General features: G+C 37.6%; 1 protein-coding gene and 1 long non-coding RNA gene across 4 annotated transcripts in view; one reads left to right on the forward strand and one right to left on the reverse strand.

The window, feature by feature from the left end:
- The window catches only part of Rasgrp3 (RAS guanyl releasing protein 3), a 111,159-nt gene that overhangs the window by 1,277 nt on the left and 82,274 nt on the right, over positions 1-27,608 (forward strand). The window contains exon 1 of one of the 3 annotated variants that reach the window (XM_071601482.1): positions 16,158-16,222. The exons of the other annotated variants lie outside the window; for them this stretch is intronic. The gene's annotated coding sequence lies outside the window, so the exon portion shown is untranslated. Of the gene's footprint in view, positions 1-16,157; positions 16,223-27,608 lie in introns of those variants that run through there. 3 annotated transcript variants of the gene reach the window in all.
- LOC139701779 (uncharacterized) lies at positions 619-27,532 on the reverse strand. The gene is made up of 3 exons (XR_011704326.1): positions 27,299-27,532; positions 25,357-25,455; positions 619-687 (listed from the first exon to the last, which is right to left on the reverse strand). It is a non-coding gene; the product is annotated as an uncharacterized lncRNA (long non-coding RNA).

Raw genomic sequence — 27,608 nt, forward strand, 5'->3', positions numbered from 1 at the left:
GGAAGAGAAATGTGCTGCTGTTCTTTTGGCTCCTCCCTGATTGAGACTGGTATGTTTGGAATCTGTGGAAGAAGGTAGGAAAATTGGAAAGCAGAAGCACTGAGCCAGCCAGAACCTGCCAAGGGCTCTGGTGGATCTCATTGGCTACTTTCTTTCCCGGGAGAATTTAAGTTTTTTTTTTTTCCCCTTTTCTGTTTAGAAATTTATAATATATCCCATGGAAACTGTAAGAAGACTTAATATTTTTGAGTAGAAAGAGCATGATTTCTTAGTTGCTCGTATGTTGTAAGAAAATAGGAGAAAACAAAATTAATCTGGATAAATATATTAACACTAAAAATATTTTTAGGACACTAGTGCTGCAAAGTCACGACTGAGCCCTTTGTTACTTCTACAGTAGGGTGAGAGCAAAGGGAACTTCATTAATGGCTCCTCCGACCCTGTATTGCAAGTCTGTAAGCAGTGCCACACCACAAAAGCATACAGACTGCACTCCCTACTAGTAATACAATCTCTATCCTTGATAAACTCTACATTTGGTTGGAGGAAAGGAATTACGTAGACACAAGACATTCTATATATGGAACCAAATTAATGACATAGATCTTGGCTACCAACCAGATAAGGAAGAGTTGATCCAGGTAGGCTTTGTGGAGGTCTGAGGCTCAGCTGTGGTGGGCAGGAGATCTGAAATACAGATAGAGGTAAGGGCATCTGAGATAGGACTGGAACTGTGAGCACGGACAGAGATTGGAATGTATATTGTGCACCCAAGGAATCAGGGTGCCAAGTGAAATACAGGATGCCCAGTGAAATGTGAATTTCAGGTAAACAGCAATTACATTTTAGTATAAGCATGTCCTATTGCCTGGAGGTATGAGGCCTACTGCCTGGGACATACTTGTCCCAAAACATTATTTGTTATTTATATGAAATTCACTTTGCACTGGGTGTTCTGCACCTTTATTTTCTATAACTGGCAGCCCCATTGGATAACTGAGTCAATCAGCTTGACTGAGGAACAAGCATGCAGAGCCAGTGAGAAGTTTCTGCAGGAGGTTGGGGTCAGACTATGGTATAACTGTTAACACCACACTAAGGAGCTTAGAATCTAATTTAAAGATGCCATGGAATCACTAAGAGTTTTGAAAAAGGAAATGGCTTGATAAGATCTGCCCACTGAGGCAGAACTTGCTGGGATAAGGAAAACAGGTCACTGAGGCCCTGTGCTGACGAAAACAGAGAGGAAGAAACCAGTTGGAGACACATTAGGGAACAAATTTACCTGCTTTGAAAACTAACTGGAAGCTGGGCACAGTGGCATACTGCCTGTGATCCCAGCCACTTGAGGGGCTGACACAGGAATCACAAGTTCAAGTTCAAGGTCTGCCTCAGCAATTTAGCATGATCCTGTCTCAAAAGAGAGAGTGGGGAGGGGAGGGAGAGAGAGATGGAGATGAAAACTAGTTGTTTATGGCTATTAGAAGGAGAGGGCATGCTAAAGAGGGCTGCATTATTTTATGGCCCCTCCAAAGCAACAGCTAATCAAAGAGCCAGATGCCAGTCAGGGAGTTAGTAAAGGAGATGGGGAATTAGGTCACAGACATATTAAATTTAAGGTGATGAAGAAATAGTTGGGTAGAAATCGTAGACTGACAGTTGGAAATGGGAAATGGCTTAGGAGGGAGGTAAGGCAATAATAAAAGCTAACCTATGTCAAGGTTTTTGTCATCACTATCTTATTTAATGCTTGCAGCCACCTATGAGTGTGCTTGCCACAGTTTTATAGGTGAAAACTCTGAAGTTCATAGAGTATAAGTAACTTGCCTATGATTTGGGATTGCATAGCTAGTGAGAGAGATAAAAGAAGATGGAAATTGGGTACATATGCAGCTGAAACCCATGCATCTGCTAATTCCCATCCAGATGTTCAGTATCTTGTTCTGGACTAACTTTCCCCATCAGAAAAATTCTAAGGGCACCAATTTTTCATGCTATAATCCAATTTTTTGGGGGGTGGTGCTGGGGATTGAACTCAGGGCCTTGTGCATGTAGCTATAACGTGAGCTACAACTCCAGCCTCTATAACCCAATTTTTAACTAAGTTCTTGTCTATTATTGTTCCCATCTTTGGTAACCCTCATAAAACTACTTTTTGGTTAAGCTCTCTGAAGAAATGGGAATAGTTTGTACACAGAGGTTTTATTTCTTTTTTATTTCCCTATTCATTTATTACTTAAATTCTTTTCCCTTCACTGTCTCATTTTCCATTTTTCCTTGGTTGTCTGTGAAAATAAATATAGAAGAGACCAAGGTTGTTAATTGCCTCTCCCTGTCGGTGGCTGCCCCCTAGTGACAGCTCTTCAGCTAACATCGTTCAGCTGGGGCGATAACACAGCGAGGTACCAAAAAACAGGCTCCTTGGGAATCCCTAAAATAGAACAAGAGTTCACAGAATCTCATCAGAATCAGCTTTGGACTCTCAGATGGTTTGGAGACTACTTATGCTAGGAGATTCTGGAAAAAAACTTTGTGGAATTACATATACCCTTGCAGCTGCCTAGCCTGAGGGCCTTTTGAATAGACCAGTTTTAGATTTATCTTAAACTTTCTAATTATTAAAAGTGTTTCACTTGTTTACCCTTTTAAAAAGGCATGTGGGGGACAAAGCTCAGTGGTAGAGCATTTGACTAGCATATGTAAGCCTTGAGTTCCATCCCCGGCATGCCCAAAACACAAACAGAAAACCGGTATATATATTATGCTTGGTCATTAAACTTTTAATGCAAATATGGCACTTGCCTACCATGGACAAAGTCCTGGGTTCAGCCTCCAGAACCATACACACAAAAAATTCCAGGATCTTTTATTCTATATATTGACTTCAAAATTTGCAATATATTTTTAAAATAAAAAGTAAATGCTCTATCTTTTAGCAATCTATCTGAAGGAAAGAATCATAGATTCTGGGGAAAAAAGTGTGTAAAAGAATCTTTATTTGTAACAGATTTTGTAAATAACCTGTATATAAATAAGGGAACTGTTAAACAATATTCCAATATATGGAATTTCATACAGCCATTAAATTATATTAAGGCATTAAATGGTGCTGAGAAGGGTTAATAGGTAATGTTAAGTGAAAAGGGAAAGGTTACAAAGTTATATCCACAGTATGCTCGCATTTGCTTACATAAGAGCTAAAATTCATTTAACAAAAGGTCAACAATAGCACTTTATGGTTAGTGGGCTCATAATAACTTTTATTTTCCACTTTGTCTCTAGTATAAACTAATATCTACCACTTTCTAATCAGGAACAAAAAAGCAGTATGTTTTTAAAAAGTGGAGATTGAAGTCTCTGTTCTAGTTTCTTGCTGTCGTGGCTATAATATGTTTGTGCTAATTCAGCGTCATTTATGGCCTCCTTGCCCAGTAAAGAGCTATATCCTGTTTGTGACAGCATAATTTATTGTCATGGAAAAGATCATGATGCACTGGCCTCATCTGTGACTTCATTGCATTCATTGGCAACAGGAAACAAAGACACGCACACTTTTTTTTTTCATAATTGTTTTAGTAATAATTGACAATTGGAGGAAATGAATGGCAGAAAACAATTATGGGCAGACAAGATGGTCAGCAAATCAGACTGGGAAACGCAGTGGAGCCAGACTCAGCTTTATTCATGCAATGATTTTAGAACATTACAAAGATATTATTGTTTTGTTCTCAAACTACTCCTGAAATCACTATTGTTTTTACCAGCAGTTACACAATTTTTTTGCTGGCAGCCATAACCCAATATGTTTTTAATTCAGTAATCCGGTAATCCCACATCAGGGGTTTGGTGCTGAATTTTTTATGTTTATTACTATCTAGGGTCAGTGTGAACTCCTCCCTGTGCACATGTCCAGCAATGATATTCAGGGATTTTGCTGTAATTTTCCTGCCTCGGACTAGCTGCCCTGGTGCTGGGACCTCAATTCTTAAAAGTTTTATTTTTCATTCAACTTTAAACAATCAAATTCATGTTTCTGTTTCTGTGAATTGATCCCTAGTCTCCATTTTAGCAGCAGTAAACAGGGGGAGAAAAAAATAATAAACACTCCAAACAAATAAATTTATGATTTGCTGTCTATTTTTCTCATGCCATGAAATGGGCATAATTAATAACTTCTTAGATGAAAATAAGGAATATATAATCAAACAGGAAAGAGTGAAGTAAGATAGCTATTAGACTGTATCCTAATCTTGTGTCTATTTATTCTGTTGTAGTACCATTTCTCTCTTCTATGGCTTGTGTCCATAGTTATTGTTAGGCACTATGAAAATTCTGTGGACAGGGGAACTAAACATGCATAACTGTTTTAATCTTCTCCAAGTCATATTCACCTCTGATTGATCCGGTTTGGAGTAAAATTCTATAGCAGTTCTGACTTCAAATCTTAAAAACTAGTTGCTAGTCATGCTATTATTGTGGAGGCCTTAGACCAGTACTGTCCAAAAGAAATAGAAGGGGAGTCACAAATGTGAGATACATGATTCTTCTTACATTTATTTGTTAGTGACCATGCTAAAAAAAAAAAAAAAACCAGGCAAAATGAATTTTTAAAAATGTAGTGATAATATAGTTTACTTAAGCAAATATATTCTTTTTTATATATTAACTTAAAATTGTTTTCTTAGTTAGTTATACATGACAGCAAAATGCATTTTGTTCCCCAAATATATTCTTAGCATTACCATTTTAATGTGTAATCAATATAAAAATTATTGAGATATTTTACATTCCCTTTTTGATACCAAATATTTGAAATCCTGTAATGCTTGTTACACATCTCAATTCAGAATAGCCTCATTTCAAGTGCTTAGTGGCTTCAAGTGGCTTATGGCCACTGTACTGGCCAGTGCAAATTTAAACAGAAGAGTTACGGTGCTATCCACAGATGCATGCATACATAACAACTGAAATTGGGGCTGTGAGGTCTGCCATGCAAGAGTCACAGACTCCTGCATTCTGCTATACTGAGCTGACGTCTGGCAGTGTTTGAAGCTTAGTTTATTAGGACAATCTGATTGTTCATTTAGGGTAGGTAACTACAGATTCCTCACTTGAAAAGAAGAGCCAGAGACTTTTTAAAAAATCCCCAAATTTTGAAATGTGAGTTACATGTTTGTAAGAGACTTTAGTTTATTATCATATTTCTAAGTGCAAATTCACTTATAGCAATAGATTCCGTTATACAGTGTAAAATGAACTTCTAGAAAGCCTAATAGAGTTCACGCTCTTATTGCTGCATAAAACTTAGTGCAAAGAAAGCTCTTTAGCAACTGAAGCACTCTGTCTTGTTGTGGCCACTTGCTGCTGTCCCTTCTGCATTTTGCATGGTTTTACTTGAAGGGTAGGAAGCATGCTTCAATAATCTTGTGTAACTACTATGCCCTGGGGACTCTCATGCCAGTCAGCTGGGGTGATGAAGAAAGCACTGTGTGCTAAATGTGGAGACACAAAAATAGAACTGGTGGAAGTGGACAAAACCAGAAGATGCTATAGGTTCTTGTGGCTCCACCAGTGGCCAGGACCTGGAAATGCAGGCCTCCGAAGTCCTGGCAAGGAGTTGCAGCCAACTGGAACAATCGTGTTTTGGGTTCATTTCTTACTCCACGAGGGTTTGATTATGAAGCTAGATTTAAAGCAGTCAGAAAAGGTCTCAAATCAAAATAAAACTTAAAGACTTTTAAAATATAAATAATGACCATTCATTGCATGATTTACAAATTGGTAAGGCTCCAAAACCTTGAGAATTTTCTTGGCACTCTGAATTCACTTTCCATTTTCCCCCCTCAGGAATGAAGTTATAAATAGTGACTGGGTATGTGCACCTAAAATGCCATATGTCTACAGTAAAATTATTATAATGTATTTATAATGTATTAATTAAGTTCTTGCTTAATTATTGTAAATATGAGCTAATTATTGAATTGTTATAATACATTTAAAATGAAATAGCACGATGAAGGTATCATTTCTACAATAAACCATGCATTAATAATGTTAATATTAACTAGTGTGTTAACAATACATTAACAATTAACACAGAAGAATAAACTGTATTAACTCACAATCACCTTGTATCAAAAGCAACAAATACTAGTAGAGAATCCAGGAATTCCCAAGTACTGTGCTATATTGGGGACCATCACAAGAGATAAATCTTATTTATTTTGTCTCTTCGAGTGGGTAAAAAAGCAAATTTACTAAAGAAGAATGAGAAAATATGAAATTCTTTTCAAAAAAGAGGCCTTTTTTTTTTTTTTTAGACTTTTATGTCTAATGTTACTTTAAATTTTAGGTTTGCTTTTTCTTTAAGGAACTACCTCTAGCACCTCTTAATGTATAGCCACACTTAGGACCTTTTCCATTTTCAAGTAGGGCCAGATTTTCCTGAAGTAACACTTAGCTGAGGGGTAGAAGAGAACAAGATGGAAAGAAAGGCTGTATATTATCCCAGCGTATCATCCCAGCAGCTTGGGATGCCATGGCAGGAGGATTGGAAGTTTAAGGCCAGCTTCAGCAATTTAAGTAACTTAGCAAGTTCCTTTCCCCCAAAATAAAAAGGGTTGGGGATGTGGCTCAGTGGTAAAGAACCCCTGGGTTTAATCCCCCAAAATGTACAAATATGGAAAGTTTAGAATTAAATATGTAGGCATGTAGGAAAGAGAATTGTGTGAAATTGCTCAGAATCCTGGGGGAGAGGGCAGGGAGGACTTGGGAACTGACTTTGAGAAGTGATCCTCTTCAGCCTCTGGGGTGGGGAAAAAGGAGGGGAGGGAGGCGCATGCAAGTAGCTTTCACGCGTGGAATATGTTTCCCAGTTTTTAAATGTCGTAGTGTGTTTGTTTTTCATTGGTGTGACAAAATACCTGAGATTAAACAACCTCAAGGAGGAATGGTTGATTCTGGCTCATACTTTCAGTCTGTGGTCACCTGGTTCCATTGCTTCTGGTCCGTGGTGAGGCAAGGCATCAAAGCAGGGAGTGTGTGGTAGAGCAAAGTGGCTCATCTCACGGCACACAGGAGGTAAGGGTAGGATCCCAACATTTTCAAGGACATGTCCCCAGTGACCTACTTCCTCCAAATAGGCCTCACCTCCTAAGATTTCCACCACCTCCCACAGCGACAATGGCTGGCTGGGTTGCAAGCCTTCAGGGGACATTCCAGATCCCAACTACAACAGTAAGTGACATCAATTGCTGGATCCTGCAGATACTGCCAATGTTTTTTTTTTTTCTAATCACTAGTGAATGAGGAAGCTGTGACCAAGTCACACATTAACTGACCTTCAGTTATATTTGGCTCAAATGGTGCCACTGGTTGGTTTCACAAAATAACGTGAGAATCCAGGGACCCAGGATTGAGTTGGATTATGCATTGTAGCCCCAAAAACAGGAGTTTGGGCCAGGGGAACAATAACACCTTCCTGTAATTGCTTCTTCCTGAGACCTGGGGCTGCTTCTGTGGTGCTGGGAGGCCCACTGGCAAAGACAGAGAGTGGTGTGAGCATGTCTGTATTTCACATCTGCAGCCATCCCCATCCCTCCTGAGCAGTTACCTTGTTCTTCTTTAGTATCTTCTCTCTCAATATCTTTGGTTTTCATTTAGGACATTTCCTTTAAAATATCCACATTTCTTCCTGACCATGAAAACTGCCACCCAACCTACTGCCTCTTCCGTTAACCACGTGGATTCTCTGAATCCATGCCTGAATCCAGGTGGTATGTATCCCATTACATACCACTTAGATTTTCCCTTTTTTTCTTTCAGATTTTAAGTACATAAAATCTATTGTCCTTCCTCAACTCCCCGGAAACTATAATGTCAGACCCTTTCTAAATGATAAAGTGAACAACTTAACCTTTACTCCTCTTCATCCCTGAGCCATTTAGGATCCTAAAATTCTCCTCCATTGACTTCTGAGACTCTGCATGGTCATTGTGTTCTTTCAATTTTCACAAAAATCTTTTTTTTTCCTCCTCTGTTTACAGAAGTAACCATTTATCAAGGGTCATTTTTCTCCATTTCTCTCTAAATACTTTCTTCCTAAGAGAACTTATTCATGGTGTCACTGTAACCAGCCCTGAACTTGTTACACATCTCCAAGAGAACTGCAGTCTACACAACAGCACAAGTGGTCTCTCTGCAACATGTTTCTCCTTGGTGTCCCTCCATCCTCTCTAGCCTCTCATATCCAATATTAGAATCCTGTCCCCTTCCCATTGCCCTGCCCAATGTTGTTTCCTGTGATGGCAACATGACCCACGCAGTTGAAGGTGTCTCTCCTCCTCGGCGTCCTTCACCTCCCACTAACCTGGTGGATCATTCTTCCTGGTAAGTGCCTCATATCCACTCCTCCTTTACCATCATTGCTGCTTCCGGTCTGGTTCCTGCTCACCTTATTCATGGCTGCTCTCAGCTGATTTCCTTCCCTCAGGGACTCTTTTTTCATACACTCCACTTTCTGCACTCCTGAGGGAACACAGTCTTACTGAGAAGGGTTGCAGACTGACTGGAGTCTTTGCTAAGTTGCAAGGGACAGAAATGTCATCGAAGTGACTATACTTGTTAAAAGGAAAGGTTTCCTCATGGGAGTGTGACAAGTGAGGAGCCGACAAGGGACCTCAGGCTGTGCCTGTTGGAACCTGGTGGACTCTCCCTCCACTCCCCAGAGGGCTCTGCTCGATCTTTCCAGCTTTCTTTTCTTTGTCAGGCTTCCACGCCCAAGAAGCAGGAGGATGTCTATCAGCTCCCCATCCAAGTGTTTCTCATAGACGTGGATAAAGCTTTTGATCCCAATTTCAAACATGTTTGGAAAAAATATCCATCTATCCAAAAGGCCCAACCTTGCCTCAGGTGTCAGTTCCTTGTCCAGTCGGTTAGGCCTTTGAGGGTACAGTGACTGTACTAATCTTGAGGATGGGGCAGACTTTAGCAGGGTGAGGACTGAGTTGGAAACTTGAAAGCTATTACACTTGGGACTTCGGTGTAATAGAGCTACTCTCTCCCTTCCTTTCTCTCCAGTTGTTTTAGTCAGGATTTTCACTGCTGTGACCCTGACGAGAACAATTTTAGAGGAGGAAAAAATCTTATTTGGCTTACAGTTTCAGAGGTCTCAGGAACATTATGCAAAGGAAAACTGCTCAGGACATGGCACAAGGAAGGGGGGAGAGGGAGAGAGAGGGGGAGAGAGGAAGGGAGGGGGAGAGAGAGAGAGAGAGAGAGAGAGAGAGAGAGAGCGAGCGCAGGAGCTCACGCAAGAGACAAAATATAAACCAGGGACAAAATATAAACTAAAGGCATGCTTTGTGACTCACTTCCTCTAGCCACACCCTACCTGCCTACAGTGACCCCCAAGTTAATCCCTGCTCAGGTCAAGGCCCTCATAACCCAATCATTTCACCTCTAAACTTTCTTGCATTGTCTCACAAATGAGCTTTTGGGGGACACCCCATGTCTAAAGCTTAACACTGGTCCTAGCCAGTGTGTCTCCTAACTTTCCCTGAACATGTCTTATAACTTCCCTCTCAGTGGACTCCCTGCGCTGCCCCTGTGCTGATCTGGCCAGGAGGAATTTGCCTCTTCTCCTCCTCCATCTCGATCCCAATTCAACTGTCTCCTCCAGGCTGAGCTCACAACAGTCCTCTATGATGAAACCATTAGCCTTCAATGAGATTATGCGCTTCACAAATGCCATCACATTTCCATGTTAGAATACTATGTGAACACTATCTAATACATTTAATCATGTTTGGTGGTGTTTCTTTAACGTATTCCACTATTATTTACCTCCATAGTTAGTTTTCTGTAAGTTTCTTCTCTCATCAATATAATTACAAATTCCATAAAGTATAGGCCATATTTTGAGCTTTAAAAAAAATCTTCTCTGAAGTGTACCAATGTTCATAGTAGCATTATCCACAATAGTCAAAAACAACCCAATTGTCCATTCACAGATAACTGGATGAACACAATGTAGCATATGTATACACTGGAATTATTCAGCCACAAAAAGAAATGACATTCTGATATATGCTATAATATGAATATACTTTGAAAATAGGCTAAGTGAAATAAATTCAGGTATAAAAGAACAAGTATTATATGATTTCACTTATGTATCCTCTCTATAATAGCAAGTTTATACACATGGAGTAGATTAGAGTTACTATGGGGCTGGGGGAGGGGAGAAAGAAGGTTATTCCTTAATGATTATTCAGTTTATATTTGGGGTGTTGAAAGAATTTTGCAAACAGTGATGGTAATTGTACAACATTGCAAATGTAATTATTCCATTGAATTGTACCCTTAAAAATGGCTAAAATAGCAAATTTCATGTTACATGTATTACAGTTTCTAAAAAACTATGCCGTGTACCAAAAAACAATGAATTGTTTGATGAATTATATGTCAATAAGCTCTTTTTTTAAAAAAAAATTTCTCTGGAACCAGATATAGCTTATGTAAATTAAGTAAATTTGTTGCTTCATTTTTTTCATTAGGACACAAATTTATAGGTAGTAGAGATCTGATATATTTTTCAAGTTATATATACCAGAAATAAAACAATCACTCTCTATTTGGGGGTTAGGTAGGTATTCAGACTCAAGCTGAGTGCTCTCCAGGTGTGATTAGAGAGCTTAAACCATTTTAGTCTATTTTGTCTCTCCTGGAGTACCTTACACATAGCCAATTCCAAATCCTACGTTTAGTGAATGAATGAATGCAGGACCAACAAGGTATGCAGGTTGTCCACTCAGATGTATGCATAGATATTTGATCCCAGCCAACTTTTCACCTTTGTTTTTTTTCTTCAGGACTGACTGAAACACTTTTTTTTTTCAAATATCTGCCTCTAAGGCATAGTGCATTATGTTATATAGATAGGATGGAATTTTGTTCAGCTAGCTAGGAAAAAAATCATATTTGGGGAAGACTATTTGATAATAGTGGGAGAATTAAGAATATGTGATGACATTGGAAATGTGTATAATATATGATAAATACAAAAGGCAGGCTAAGACTCTGTGTGCCCATTATGCATTTTAGAAAAGACAGAAAAGGTGTTTTATTAGTTCCCTGTTTCTGTGTCACAATGAATCATCCCAAAATGAAGTGGCTTTGAAAACAGTAGCCATTTATTACCTCTTGTATTTTCTGTGGGTTAGAAATTCAGAAGTTCAGACTTGAGCATTTCATGTGAGGCTGCATCAGACATCACCTGGGGCCTGTCATCTGAAGACCAGAAAATCTGTTTTTATCCCCCTCCCTTGATATATTATTTTATTTATTTATTTATTTATTATTATTATTATTATTATTATTATTATTATTATTTTGGTATCAGGGATTGAACTCAGGGATACTCTACCACTGAGCCAATCCCCAGCTCTATTTTGTATTTTATTTAGAGACAGAATCTCTCTGTGTTGCTTAGCACCTCACTTTTGCTGAGTCTGGCTTTGAACGTGTGATCCTCCTGCCTCAGCCTCTGGAGCTGCTGGGATCACAGGCATATGCCATTGCGCTCAGCTCTTCTTTGACATATTAAGGTATAACTGATAAACAAAAATCTCACTTATTTACAGTATAAAACAAGATGTTTTAATGTACATTTACAGTATGGAATGATTAAATCAAGCTATTTAACATATTCGTTGCAAACTTATTTTTTAAATAGTGAAGTTTTTAAGTACTGCTCTCTTAGCCACATTTGAGTATACTGTACATTATTATTAACTATAGTCATTGGGCTGTACATATAGAAATTATACATCTATATAACTGAAACTTTGTACCCCTTGACAAAGAGTGCCAAGCGCCCACCTGCTTCAGCCTCTGCAAACCATGATTCTATTCTCTAATTATGAGTTAGCTAACTTGAGACTTTCTTAGGCTAGGTACAGTTGGATCTTTATTTTTATTCATTTAGCTACTCTGTGTATTTTGACTGCGTCCATGGGACCTAGACTAAAACTGTAGTGCATAGGGGCAAGCTTGTGCAGGATGAGCCTTGAGCCTGAGTCCTTGGTGTCCCACCTGGCCCTGGGATGGATGGGCAACTGCATCTACAGGAAAAAACCTGAAGTCTGAGTCTGCAGGGGCTAGCTAGATTAAGAATCTTATAAAGAATGATGAGTCCTTCACATCAACTAAAGATAGATTAACACATGCATTTACCTACTTTGAGTTTCCAGCTAAAGAAATGTTTAACACATATATTTGCCTACTTTTGCTTCCTTCCAAAATTCCATTAAAATTAGATTAAAGGGTTTCTGCACAAAAGGAAGACCACCGTTCTCCCACTATAGCAGAAGAGAAAAAGTTTATTCTTTCAAGAAGGTAAAATATGGGGTGTTTAGACTAGAAGACAGTCGCTGAAGGCCAAGGCAGACATATTTAAAATATGGAAAGTAAATGTAATTTGAGACCCAACCCTCTCCTCTTTCTTGTCTTTCAGAATGCTGTAGGCAAGGCAGAAAAAGTATCTGCTAATAGGTTCTAGTTTTTTTTTGTTGTTGTTTTTAATCTTACAACTTGGTCACAGAAAAAAGGATGACCTGGTTCTATGTCTAAAAAATATGGGGAAAGGACTCAAATTAGGGAATCATCCGCTTGAACATGGTGCTTTGGAACACTCAAATGTGGCCAATGCAAGACAGAGACCTTGATTGGCTCAGTTTGGGTTACATGCTTATCTCTGGGTCAAAGAAGGAGGGGCAGAGGGGGTTGTGGTTGAAGGTGATGGTAGAGGAAATTGGGAATGTCAGGTCGACAGTGTCATAGATTTCAACTGTAACTTTGCAGTTTCTTCTGTAGGAGATGATATCATATAGGAAAAGGCACCATGAAGGCTTAAAGTTATCTTTAAAAAATTCATATACTTCACATTTCTGCAACACAGTATAGTTTTTCAAAGTATTTTTTTCTATATTATTTTCTCTCTTTTTGAAAAAAAAATCCATGAGACAAATATTGCCGTTCTTGTTGAAAATTGATCGTGAAGGTGGACTCATACAGGTAATGTAGTAAACCTGCACCATGGACTAAGTGGATTAAGACTGGGATGGGGTGAGAAATGTCTTTTGATTCTTAGTCCTGTGCAGTTTTCTATTTTAGCATTCCACCATCATGACAGGATCACAAATTCTTAGATAACTGGGAGGAGTGATGTGGGACATTTGGAGAGAGGCGACATTCGGGCAAGTGCACTAATGCTCATGATTTCCTAGTGTCTCGCCTGTAGTCCCTTTGCACATCAGCCCCAACACATGTAAAACCAATAGTCTGGAGAAAGTGCTGCCAAACCTAGACAGCCCGGAGGAGCCACATACCCTCCTTTTGGAATAAGACTAAAGAATTAACTTCTGGAAAGAATTTTCCATCTGTTTTCCTGATAAGACTGATTAGAACCATTCTACCCAGTTTTGCAGATTCTATGAAAGAAGAGATGAACTGCACCATCTGGTCTGGTTAAGTTTAGCTCAGATTTCCTAGAGGATTTCTAGCTCTGTTATGCAGGGAAGGACTTCACCTTCAGGTGTCCTAAGGAGAAGAGGAGTTTTGAGGTGCTAGATGTCACCCTACACTGCCCTGAGTGCCTCATTTTAAGTAAGAAATGCAACATCATTTTCAGTGCACACTAACTGGGCATGTATCAGACATCTCCACATGCACTTCATTTACTATTTTGCTGAGATTATACCACGGAAACATTTTTCTTACTGCCAATTCTCCATCTCCTGGCCACTTCTCCTACCCTCTCCTCTCCCCATCAACTCAGTTTCCTTTGTTATATTTGGTGCAAACAACTTTCCTTCAATTAATTTCAAGGCTTTAGAAAAGCAGTTAAAAGGACCCAAACTGGGGAGGATCATCTAGTTCTGTTACCTACACGTACACAGTCCTATACCTGCGGAGCTAACTGGCTGTGGATTCATCTTTTTATTCATTTAATGATAGGGTTTACATTTCAATGGTGAATTTAGAAAGTCTATGCTGTGGTAATGGAGGAATTAATGTTATTTTTGCCTTTGATTATCATTCTTTTTCTTCATTTTATCTCCTTTTCTGCCTTTATTTTTAGAATAATTTTTCAAGTTTTATTTTTTTCAATTTTTCCTCTTTCATGGTCTGAAAGTTACATAATCTAAATTTCTTTTGTTTTAGTGGTTATGCTTAAAAAACATACTTGGTAAGTCTAATATTAACTTCCTCAGTCTTCTTCCAAATAAAGACCTTAGAAACCTTGAATTCTGGTCTCATTCTCCTACCTTAATATTTCTACTGTTTAACATTTTAGTTCCATTTGTTTAAAAAGCACCTTATCAAAGTTATAATTGACATATGTTGTACATATTTAAAGTATTTGATTCTTAACATATGTTTACACCCATGAATCTAGTACCACAATAAAAAATCTAGAAACATTTATTTTCTTAAAAAATTGATCTAGTTCACTAACAAATATAATTGGTTGCATGTTACAGGGTCTGCTGTTTTCTCCAAACTTGTTTTCCTTAGTGTTCTGTAGCTTCTGCACAGAGGTAACTATGATAATTATCATTCATGAAAGTCCACTAGGCATTGTGCTAAATGTTTATGTTTGCTAGTTTTCCTTTGCTATGACAAATACTTGAGATGATCAACTTGTAAAGAGAAAAGGTTTATTCTGACTGACAGTTTTAGAGAATTCAGCCCATGATCATATGGCCCCACTGCTTTGACACATCATGGTGGCAATGCATGGTGGAATAAAACTGCTTAACTCATGGCCAGGGGGTAAAAAAGAGAGAAAGCCAGGCGGTGGTAGTGCATGTTTGTAATCTCAGGGAATTGAGAGGCTGGTGCAGGAGAATTGCAAGTTTGAGGCCAGCCTCAGCAAATTAGCAAGGCCCTAAGCAACTTAGGGAGAACTTCTTTTAAAATAAAAATAAAATAAAAAGTAAAAAGGGCTGGGGATGTGGCTTAGTAGTAAAGCGCCCCTGGGTTCAATTTTCAGTACCAAAAAAACAAAGAGAAATGGGCTGAGATCTTGAGATCTTGCAATCCACTTGAAAGACACACCCACAAAGACCTAAAGATCTTCCACTAGGCCCCACCTCTTAAAGATTCTATCACCTCCCATTAATGCCATAGGCTGGAGCTGATCACTGAGCCTTTAACATGTGGACCTTTGAGGGACATTTACCTAAACCATAGCAGTGCTTTTACTTTATTATCCTTAATTTTTAATCATAGAAGCAATTCAGGTTTGTTATAAAAGAATGTATTCAAATGCTAAAATGAATCATACAGAAAAGGAAAGACCTGGAATACTCTTTTGTTTCTTAAAAGTGGATATATGTTTATTGCTTGATGTTTCTACAGGTATTTTCTATGCATTTGAAAGCATGTGTTATTGTACGGGACTAAAGGCATGGCGCTTTTTCAACTCATTTTTTGCACTTTGTGCATCCAGACCACCTTTTCATTTTATCCCTTTCCTGCCTGTCTGGTGTATACAGCATGGAATGCCAGCATTGTGATTGTTTTGCTCCATCTCATCTTTAGGTGGTTTGTTTCTCCTTTTAGTGTGACACAAGTCATATTTAATGTGCCTTACATCTATCTTTGTGCACATACTGTATATTTTATAGGATAAAATCCTGAGGTAGAGTGCACAATTTCCTGAATAAGACCTTTGCAGGAAACCTACATAGCTGCACTTTGAGTTGGGTATTATCATTTCCTTTTTACAAATGGGGAATTTTATCCTTAAAGGCTTAAGTCTATGACTTGGAAGTGACGGAGCAGGGAATGAGAATCCTGGTTTCCTGTTCTGTGGTAGTTAGCATTCTCACCACTCACCACGCTGCCTCTCTTACTAGTTTAGAAAGTGATTAAAAAAAGAAAAAGTTTATTTATGGTGGAATTGTAATGAGGATTTACTGCGAATTTTCAGCTTATAGTACCCTATGGAATTAGAATTCAGGGGACAGATTTCAAGCAATTTATACTTTCACCTGGCCTTTTGACTGAGAGTACTAATGTGAATACTGAGGGTCTATTTATAGCAGATTTCTTTTGAGCACTGGGAGATGTTGTGAAATAGCTGTCGATCACAGGCAGCTAGGGCTTACTTGCCCACTTTTTGTTCTGAAGGAAAGGACACAGACCATCTGGGCCAGTAAGTTGAGTCCAAAATCGGACTTATGTTTATTTTACTTAATAAATGTGCTCTTGAATAGTATGAGTTGAATTTTGGTTGGTTAAGTGCCATTTTTAATGCACCAGGGGTGCACACATTTCTTCTAATCTTTTAACAAGTGAAACTTTATAAAACAGAGAATGCTTTGGTAATGTGAACAAATTTCCCTTAATTTATGTTGAATATAACATAGTTTTTCTTGAAGCTGGGAACCCTGCACTCAGTTGTTTGTGTCTTATAGTGTGTTGGCTGGTGCAAACGTATCAGTTAACAGGAATGTGGAATATATTATTGAAAATACAGGCAAATATGTTCCAACGTCTTCCTCCAACCTCCCAAACCAAACCATATGGTGAAACTTTATCATTCAGAAGAGGTGGCTTTAGATAAAATTCTGTGCCTGGAAGAGTAGAACTGGACAATGGGTGCTCCTCATCCCTGTGTTTATATTACGGGCCTGTTCCTGCCTCCGATGGCATGTGAGGAGCTGGCTCCTCAGTTATAAGGCCACAGTCAGCAAATAGGACAGAAACTGGTGAGGGAATCACTGCCCCTTTCCCTCAGCAGCACCGCTGCCCGCTATGAAAGGGCGGTCATATGTTTTCAGTCTGATCTTAATATATATATTTTTAAAAATTATTTTTTAGTTGTAGTTGGACACAATATCTTTATTTTATTTATTTTTATGTGGTGCTGAGGATGAAACCCAGGGCCTCTCATGTGCTAGGCAAGCGCTGTACACTGATCCACAACTCTAGCCCCCCAATCTTAATATTTTTGTTTTTAGTAGCATATCAGTTCACATTTTCTCATGAAAACACTTTTTTAAACCAATCGGCAATTGATTCCATGATTTGGAATGATATTTAGAATTCATAGACATTTTGGCGTACAGAGATGATAGGGGTACAATAGCAGAAGATAAATAGACTCCAACTTTTAACTTTGTCCATTAAGTTTTAGATGCTTTGAAAAAATAACATCACTCTTCACGAAGAATAAGCCAACATCTTCAACTTTCAAGGATTCAATAATCGTACGTGGTGAGAGATAATTCTGAAATGAAGTTTTAGTGATTCTTATAGTAATCTTGATCCTCAAAATGAATATTTCTCAGATATGTTTTAAGGCTGTGACCTTTGCATTGCTCAATTTTGGGGAAAGTCACTGAGAATGGCTAGTGTCAAGCCAGACACTAGTTAAAGTGGTAATGACAGATTTTAATCAGTAATAACTATTGCAAAGGTGAAAAAGGGCAGCATGAACTGAACTCAAATCTGATTTGTACAAAAGTAACCAGGCATTTTAAAGGGAGAAGAGGCAGTAGGGAGAGGGCAAGTTGGAGCTCAGCAGTCAGGAAAGTGAAAATTTACAAAGGTTTGGTCAACATAAATGAGATTAGGCCAGCTGTGTCTGTGTGCTGGCCTTTATCATTTATTAAAGTTAGCATTCTTTCTCCCACAGAGACTAGAAGACAGAGGCCCTATCCTCAGGTATTGGCTGAGGATAAATTATTTTGGCAATCTTGAGTTTTCTCAGGCAGGCCCTTGAAGGAGGATTAGAGTCATTTTATGGATGTGGCCTTGAACTGCCAGAAACTATCTTAGGATTCTTTTTAAGACTTCATAACCCAAGAAGAGAAGAGAGCTCAGAGGAACTTGGCTAGCTAGCATTTGGTCAAAAAGAGAATCTTGGTCAAGAGCAAATGAATAACTTTTGTGACTTCAATAATCCCAGTTTGGGAAATGTATGCTATGGAAATAAAAGCACCAGGAACTGAAAATATATGTGCAAAGATGTTTAGTATGACACTGTTTATAGAGGCAAAGCCTGAGAACATTTAAATATTCATTGACAGAGTGAATAAACTATGATATAGCTATACTGTAAGTTAGAATACAACTATTAAAAATAATTAATTAAATCTATATTGCTGATTTTGGAGCCAATATACAGAACCATTATTAAAGAAAAAAAAATCAATTTAAGAGTAATGGGGGGGGGGGAAGTAATGGGGCTTTAGAAAATGGAAAAGTAGAAAAAAATTTGCATAGTACATTTTTCTAATCCATAGTCCATTTTGATATAGATAAAAATGTGTTTTATCTCTGTAAGATAGAATAGATGGGGAAAATGAGTTATCAAGTTATTAAATTTTTCTTTACGCATATCTCTGTATTGTTCAACTTGTTACAATTGGCATGCATTGCTTTTAAAATTTAAGCATCTTATAAAATAAGATACACACACACACACACACACACATACACAGGACTCCTGTTTTTCTTGTGATGGTGAAACAAGGCTGTTGTTCAATGCAATAATGTGTCTGCATTCTGGCCACTGGAAGATATATCTAAAATGAACTTATATGCATTCACATTCCTCTCAAAGCTTCAGGACTTAGGTTGGTATTTTTCAACTGTAGCCCATGTCCTCTGTATTTTCTTACTAGAATGTGTTTCCACTAGCTGAGACACTTTACTGAGTTTTTTTTTTTTAACTTCCTATGGTCTATATTAAGGAAAGAACCCCACTCTTCATTTCTGCTCCCTCATTTTGAGAAGTTTTGCCCCAGCATAAATAAATCTACTACTTTTCACTAAGAAGAGTGGCAATCACAAAGACGAGCCAATAACACTCCATTTTTAATTAAAACTTTAGACAAAACTGAACATTTCCAGTTTTCTTTTTTTAATGTGCTGTTAGATGTGCTTTCTTGGCTTCCCTCCTAGGATCTACAAATAAGAAAATCCTGGTTGCAATAATACCAGATCCTCATTCCTTAGCAGGTTTCTACCCCACTTATGGTTGACTCTGTGTTCCCTCAGGAAGTCCAAAGAAAAGTGTCTTGTCCAACGATTTTCCCTGCACAAAGGTATAAGGAATACTGAGATTGTTGTCAAAAGTTCGAGCTTACTTATAAGTAAGTTGGGACACTGTTAAAGGAAATGTGAGATCAAGGGAGGGATGTTTTAGAAAACAGTATGGAAAGGAGGTCAAAAGCCCAGGCTGCACAGATTTATAACCTAGAGGCTGTGATGGTTGGATTAAAACTTCAGCAAGTGGTTTGGCACTAAGGCTGGAAAATGGAACTTGTAGTTCCCTAGCTGGGTTTGGATAATCTGGTAATTAAAGTGAAGAGCAAAAGCGATTAACTGGAACATTAACGTTGTTAAGAATTACGCACAAGTTTGAGCCGAGGGATTTGTTATCAAATTACTATGGCTATTTTGTAATTATGGCTACAGTGTGTAAAACTCCATTCGTTCATTAAGTGGACGCTGAGCATTATCCTCCAGCCAAGGTCAGGGGGCCCTGATGTGAAGCCACAGAAGCTCAGTGGATTCAGAAGGAGGTGTCAATTGAGAGTGAGGCTGGTGAGGGAAGTAGTGTGGTGGAGGAAGTCTAGAGTTCACCTCTGAAAACAAAGGAATTTCTAATTTCTAGAAAGTTCCCTTAGGTGGGCTTGTTGGTTTGTTTTTGCAGTGCTGGGGATTGAACCCAGGGTCTTGTGCATGCTAGGCAAGAGCTCTATCACTGAGCCACACCCTCATTCCTTCCTATGATTCTTAGGAAGCTGGACCTGCACCCCCATCTCATGCCTTTAGCTACCCCACAATTAGAGAAAAATATTTAAACACTTTCTTTCCCTCATTTATCCCTGAATAGGTTTTGCCTTTTCTGCTTTGAAGGAGCAACTATGCCGATGCTTGATCAGAAAGGAAATCATCAATCTGAAAACAGCCTTTATATTATTCTCTGCCTACTAAATGATTCTCAGAAAACTGTAGTCAGCCACTGGATTTTTGCTTGTTTGTTTACTATGAGCAATTCTTTTCAAGAACCAAAAGAATCCCAGAAATAGCAGTGATATTTTAAAATATATAGGTTTGGATTAATTTTACCACTAATCTGTGGTTCATGGGGGTAGGAGCCTCAAAGATTAATAAGAGTTGCTGTCAAATCTGGGTCTTGAAATAATACTCTTAGGGGAGAAAGTTATTGTGTAAGTAATCACGCCAGGCAAGTTGCTTTGTGGCATGAATGCTAAATTTTCCTTCTTACATTTTATTGAGCCCACTTTCAACCCAACCTCATTTAAGAAGCTGGTTAGTTGAAGGAGGATTTTTAAGAGGAAAAAAAAACTACCATAAAGTTAAATTTAAATGAATTAAATAAGAGTAATAATGCCAAGGGTAATGTTTTTAAAAAGTGAATGTAAGGTACCAAAATGAAGAGAATTAACAGGAAAAAGAAAGAGAACTGAAAGGGAAAGTCCACAAATTTGGGAGTTTCTCCAGGAATGCTGAAGAAAAGGAGGTACAGAGGCCAGGGTGCAAAGTTGCCTTCTGCAGAGTCCTCCTCTGGTTCACACTCCATTGTTCTTCTTGTTATTTCTATACACCTTATCTCCAATTCACGTATGGATTGTGTTCCAACGTTTCACATGTAAATTATTGTTTGAAACTCAAAACACATTGAATGCCTTTAACCATAGAAAGAATGCTGCAAATGGCCTTCAAAACATGGGCCACTCCATAACTGCTTATCTGGTCTCACATTTGCAATGGATAATGTTAGCAAGCTACTGTTAAAATGCCAGTAATGAGACCCCTAAATGCAATCCAGTTGATTTTGGCTGTTGTACTTGTGGGTAAGCAGGATTAGAAGAGAATGAGCAAGTCCATGGAAACTTTTATAGCTACTAAATCACTTGGGGGGATGGTCAACGCTCAGGGTTTGGAAACAGAGAGGCACGGGTTAGCAACTTTCTGTATGTGCTGCTTATTAGTTGTGGGCAGGCTGGTTAACCTCACTAAAAGTCATCTGGGGGTAATAATAGCATCTCCCTAGAGCATTGCTATGAGAATTAAAGTGCATTTTGCACACATGTTACTTGTTAAACATTATTAATAATATATGAACAATATATTATATATAAGGCCCCATTGCTACTATATGTAATAATCATTAGTACTTATATATGTCTTTCTACACGTTCCTTATTTCTCCCCGAGATATTATTAACTTTGAGAACAGTGGTCTTCCACACACTTTGGAGAATCTTTAAATGCAATGTATACAGAACACAGGCTCTATATTTCTTCATTTATTGACATTGATTTGCTGTGTTCAAAAGCATTATCCATTAAAAACTCTACTCTGATTCTTTTAAAAAGTTTCTTTTTTATTTGTTACAGGCATGTTGCTAGCACAACTCTTATTAACTGAGTGTGACTGGGTATTTTATTTTGACACCACAGAGTTCAAAGAGAAGTAAGAGGGAAGAACAGGAGTGACAGGGAAAATACTGTGATACTTAGACAAATACCGGAACTAAAAAAGAGAAACAGAGAAGGTATCAAATTGCTAAGCCATGTCTCTCTGTTTCCAAATGTATGTGTCTGAGAGACAGAGATTGCACAGGGTAGAATTTACTGAGTTGGAGGAGGAAGGGAGTAATGTTGTCTACTAAGCTGCCTGCAAGGGAAAACTTGGAGGTGCAGAAGATGTGTTCGTTAGTGTCTCGAGGTGACCAGCAGGTGGTGTGTCACCAACTTGGAGTCTGGAATTTGGTACCAGGCAGATGGATCTGAAGCTTCAGGAGGCTGCTGCTATTATTGTGTGGGTTGGGTACCATTTGGGAATTTCTTCCTAAGGAACAAAAGCCCAAGAGGATGTCTCTGAGAAACTAAATCCAAGATGCTTAGGCTAGAACACCCTTTCCTCCTCTTCCTGCATCCTTTGAACCTTGTAGTTTGGCCACTTCTAGTAATTTGCTGTCAAACATTGGGCTGGGCCCAGGACTAACATGTTAGAGAAGCAGACTTAGGAGAAAGGGTCCCACTTTGTTAATGAATGAAGAGGATTTTTTTTTTTTTCTTAAGATCATAGTTCTTTTTTCTTGATCCCTTTTCTTGTCAATGGCTTTTCTTCTTTGTGTAGGTGATTAAAATACTTTAGTGTTAGTGTAGGTCTAGTTTTCCTTTTCTTATTTTAAAAAAGATCATTTTAAAATAAACAACGAATATATATTTACCATAGAAACAGTAAAAAATGTTGATAGACATAAAGAAGGAGAAAATATATGAACCCCAATACTCCTAAATAACCATTATTTTTAAGATTTGATATATAATGTTTTAGACTTTGTCATATGTTCACATATATTTTCTTAGGAAAAAGGGATCACTCTGAATAAAGTTCTGTAACTTTTCAAAATCTTAATCTAGGTTGAATATTTTTCTATGCTAATAATATACATCAACAACATTATTTTGCAGTGATTGCATAGTGTTACAGCTTACGAATGTTTTGAAATTCGTTCAACTACTTGTGGCACATAGATTGTTCATAATTTTTTATAAACAGATGCTTTTATATACAGATGCTTTATACTCACACAATCCATATTTTTCCTTGGAATATAGTTCTAGAACAGGAACTAATGAATTAAAGGGAATCCACGTTTTAAAACATTTTTCCATATATTACAAAATTATCTTCACATATTGTACCAATTTATATTTTTGCCACCAAAGTAGGAGGGTGCTATTTTATAAACCTCCCACCAACATTGGAAATCATAATTTTTGCATCTCTGTCAAGTTTATAGATAATAAATGATACCTTATTATTATTTAATTTCAACTCTTTTTTTAGGGAATCTGATTTTTTTCATGAGTATGTTTGTTATTTATATTTCTTTCCTTATAAACTATTAATTAATAACCTTTTCCCAGTTGTTACTTGTGCATGCTATTTACATATTAAGGCCATTTATCCTTTGTCATATATGTTTTACTTTTAAATTTTATTTTGTCACTTTTGATTTAATTTTGGTTATGATGGGTTTATATTTTATGTTTACAAATTTTATATTTTATCACTTCAATATTTTAATTTCTTCATGGTTTTTTGCTTTTATGATTGTTATTAAAATATTTTTGATAGAAGGATCTAATCATGACTAAAATAATTTTAAGACTGTGAAAACAATCACATGAGTTTCTACAAGTTTCCATGTGGTTTTATTTTTACATTTAACTTTTTAGTCTACCAGACATTTACTATGTCTGGCATGAAGTAAAGATTGCATCCTTCTTTTTCCTATTAGCTGAATATTCAACCTCTATCAAATAATCCATTTCCTTCTCACTGAGCTTAACTAGCATATTCTTCAAATAAATATTTTAACATAGTATCTTTATTTGTATTTTTAGGCTTTCCAGGGTCCATCCTATTGACACCAATACCAAACTTCAAATTTTTAATATTTTTGGCCCTTTTAATACCTCAAATCTTCTTCATTCTTTTTTCACAATTTTTTCTTCATAATTCTCAGTTTTTTATTCTTTTAAATAAAATTCAGAATTTCTTTTTTGAACTATTTGAAAAAATCTTTTTGAGATTTTTAACCAAAATTCAATCATTCATATATATGTATGTATATATGTATTATACATACATATATATGAATGATTATAAATGTTATAAATATATGTTATTTATAACCTAATTATAATTATGGCATATATATACTTATGTATGTATGTATGTATATGTATAAATATATATATATAAATTTGGGGAGACTTACATCTTTTTTAAAAAATATTTTTTTAGATGTTAATGAACCTTTATTATATACATTTATATGTGGTGCTGAGAATTGAACCCAGTGCAACACATCTGCTAGGCAAGCACTCTACCACTGAGCCACAACCCCAGCCCGAGAAACGATATCTCTATAACATTGCATCTTCTAGTCCAGAAAAGTATATTCTTATTTTCTCAGTAAAGTTTTAAAGTTTTGTAAATTTTTTGTTTAGGTTAATCATTTTGTCATTTGTAGAAGTTTTGTTTAACTGTTGCTATTTTATTTCTAATAGTTCTTGGATATTATATGAGAAATTTTATGAAACTTGTGTTTTTTTATATCATAACTGTTCACTCCTCTATTTAAAACTTCTTAAAAGTTGATTCTATTGAGTAAATTATTATAACATCTTCAAGTTAAGTAATTTTGTCTCCTGCGGAGGCTCCCATACTTATTCTTTAATTTCATTTTCTTGCCTGGTTGCCTTGGTTCACTATGCAGAGCCTGCCAAGTGATGGTAGTGATAATGAGCATCCTTCCCTTTTGTCTGATTTTAATGCTAATACCCCTCGAGTTTCACTATCAACATAATGCTTATGTTTGTTTGTTTTGAGAGAGAGAGAGAATCTTTACTGTGTTAATAATTCTTCTAACTCCATTTTATTAATTAAAAAATTGATATTGAATTCTATCAAATGATTTTTCAAGATCATCTCTTGTGGTAATCCAAAAGTTTTATGACTTACTTATTATACTAATGGATACTGTAATATTGACATATTTCTACATTTTGTTCATGCGTGAGGTTAGTTGATGATTTCTTGTATTATGCTTTATCATTTTTTTTTTAGGTCAGGGGTATTATGTAGCTTCTTGTTACTTTTATTTATCTGAACATTTTACATTGCCCAAGAGTTATCTGTGGCTTGAAGCTCAGGGAGAACTTAATTGTGTAAAGAACCCTGACTAAAGCTGTTTCTTGGAAACAATTTCTTAACAACTCATATGTTTTTCTGTGATTGTTGATCTGTTTTTTGAACATCTGAGCTTAGTTTGCCTCTAATCATTACTTTGGCTATGGCTCACAAATTTCATTATTAAAAACTTACAAGCAATCTGTAGTTGTCTTTTGGATTTCTTCTCCCATTAGCTTTTCTTTTCTTTTTCTTTTTTTTTTTTAAGCTATCATGTTTTTTGGTAAGGGTTTGGCTCTGGTTTGACTTACAATTTGTAATTAATTTATAGTTTTTTGTGTGTGTGTGTGTGTGTGGCCATAGAGCATAATTCCTTTTGTGGGGGAAAATACTCAAGATTTTTTTGGTGGCCTAATATAAACATGAGTTTTGCAAACTTTCCTTACATCTTTTTTTTTTTTATAAAATAAGTGGACAGTCCTTCTCTTGAATCATAGTTATACATTGAGCCTTGTTTCAATGAAAACAACCCTTTGCAAAGGTTAGATGGAACTAACCTAATTATAACAGTAAGAAATGCAACGAAGGCAGAATACCTGAAAGAGCGGGCATCAGGACTTGAGTTCTGCTTGGTTCTGAGAACACAAAGCTTCCTAAGAAATCACCAAGGCCCTTAGAGAGAGGCGTGTTCCATCCTAAAATGTAAGAGATGAGTGGAGGGTAAGATTCAGGGTTTTTTGAGTGAAGACAAGTAATTAAGAAACCAGTATTGTCATCCAGTCATCAATGAGAACACATGAGAGATGTTAGAGAACAGAAAGGGAAGAGGGGACTTTTACATTTAAGGGCCAGATGGAATAAGATAGGTTCCCATCAGAGGAAGTAGAACTAAAATTTGACAGAAGTCACTGGAGAGCTCGTCAAGCAGCCCTTGATCATTTGGGGTCAAATGTGGCCAAAAGGTCAAGTAGAATAAAAGAGTGTCCATTGCTCTTGGTCTTTGGTAACTTGGGGAGAGCCTTAAGTGGGATGTGGGATGGAGAGACAAGTATTTCTCCAGAGATTTAGCTGTGGAATGAATGAGCTAGGGTAGTAACGGAACAAGGGATCAAAAAGAGGGTTGTTAGGATATTGAACAATGTCTGGACGATGACCGGGGTGAGCTGAGAGGGAGAGAAGGCTTGACTGATGTAAAGAGGGTCCAGACAGGTGGGGGACAGGGTGAGATCCAAAGCCCAGGTGGGAGGAGACATCGCTTCTTGAGTGAAGGGAAATGAAAGGTACATGTGAGTGGCTTCACAAGAAAGGTGGGCTGTCCCTTCTTTGCAAGGCTGGAAGGATGTCACTGCAGAACCTCAGTCACATTCTTGGACCCTACTAGAAGAGCCCAAGTTCTGGTCTCTTTGTCAATAGTTTGCTTCATAAGTGCCTTCTGGATCCATCCTCCCTTGCCGATAGAATTTTCAATCGATTTAATCTGTATACCGTTTCCTCTGTTGGTCATGAAGAAATTTTCAAAAGACTCTCTTTCTTGAACTATGTGAGATGCAATGGGTCGACAGAAAAATTAACCCAGTCAGTTGCAATAAAAAGATTGATAGATATCATCAGGTAACCGTTACTATAAATACAAAACATAAATAAATCAAAATAATATTTCAAATGATCAATAGTCTTCCTTTTCTGTTTCTGATTGATGAGTGTCACATCAACACATGGGCAAAAATGTCCATGAACTTGACTCGTACTGTAGGGCATCATGTTCTGATATCTAAAGTTTATTCCTATTACTAACTTTAAACTCTTAGAAAGCAATTTGTTTCAACATTTCCAAAATTTTTCCCTTTACATTTAAGACTCTCACAAGTTGGTAACAAATTTGTTATGGCAAGACTCATTTTTTTTCCCCCCGATTATTCTAGAAAACACCATTCTCTGTATAAAGGAAAATTTCTAGTTGAATTATAACTGTAAATAATTATGAGATAAAGCCCACTATGAACTATTGCCCCCATGTGCTTCTATATTGAGTAAGATTTCACTTTTTAAAAATCAAAGTTGATAGTTGAACAGGCTAATTATGGTTCAGAAATCCCCTGGGGGACTTGAACCATCTTTTCTGGATGTTCACTTTGCCAAATAAGTTAACTGTAAGATTCCTACCCTGGAGGGTGAGATCAGATACAGATTTTGGGAAGTGTCCCTTTTATTATACCAAGAAATCAGAAATTGAAATGGGGACACCATCCACAATCGGATACTCCAAGAGCTTTTCTTGGAGAGGAGAATGGAGAGGGTAGGGTGGGAAAATCAGCTTGGGCAAGAAGTATGGATCCAATAAGACACCCAGGACAGGTGAGCACCTGTGAGCAGTACAGAAAACTGCAGGTTGGCCAGCCTCCCAGCCAGCCAAGCAGGCAGCAGCACCTCTGTGGAGGGCTTTGTAAGCCCGGTGATTCTTTGTTTCCACTCCACCAGGAGGTGCTTCAAACTGCTTACTGTGCCTGAAAATGTTGGCACAATGCAGCAGATACCTACGTGCAAGTGTGGTCTCCAGCTACCTGAAATCCCGTTCACCGGCTCTGTAGAGAAAGCTGCATTTGATCTTCTTCCTTTGCCCTTCATATGTTTACCCCTCCGTGCCTCTGAACACAGCAGCCCTGGCCTCTGAGGTCAAACCTAAGCCTTCTGAGATGATGAGTTAGGATCTGCCTCCCTCAGGACCAGTCTGCTTAGGACTGTGGCTCTGCCAACAAACTGGAGCCTGGAATCCTGAGAAAATGAAACCCAGCACACTCACGTGTTTCAGGGCCACCTGACACATAGGACAGCTTCCACCTGCTGCTGT

The sequence above is a fragment of the Marmota flaviventris genome, chromosome 14, assembly GCF_047511675.1.
Source record: "Marmota flaviventris isolate mMarFla1 chromosome 14, mMarFla1.hap1, whole genome shotgun sequence".
NCBI classification, from domain to species: Eukaryota; Metazoa; Chordata; class Mammalia; order Rodentia; family Sciuridae; genus Marmota; species Marmota flaviventris.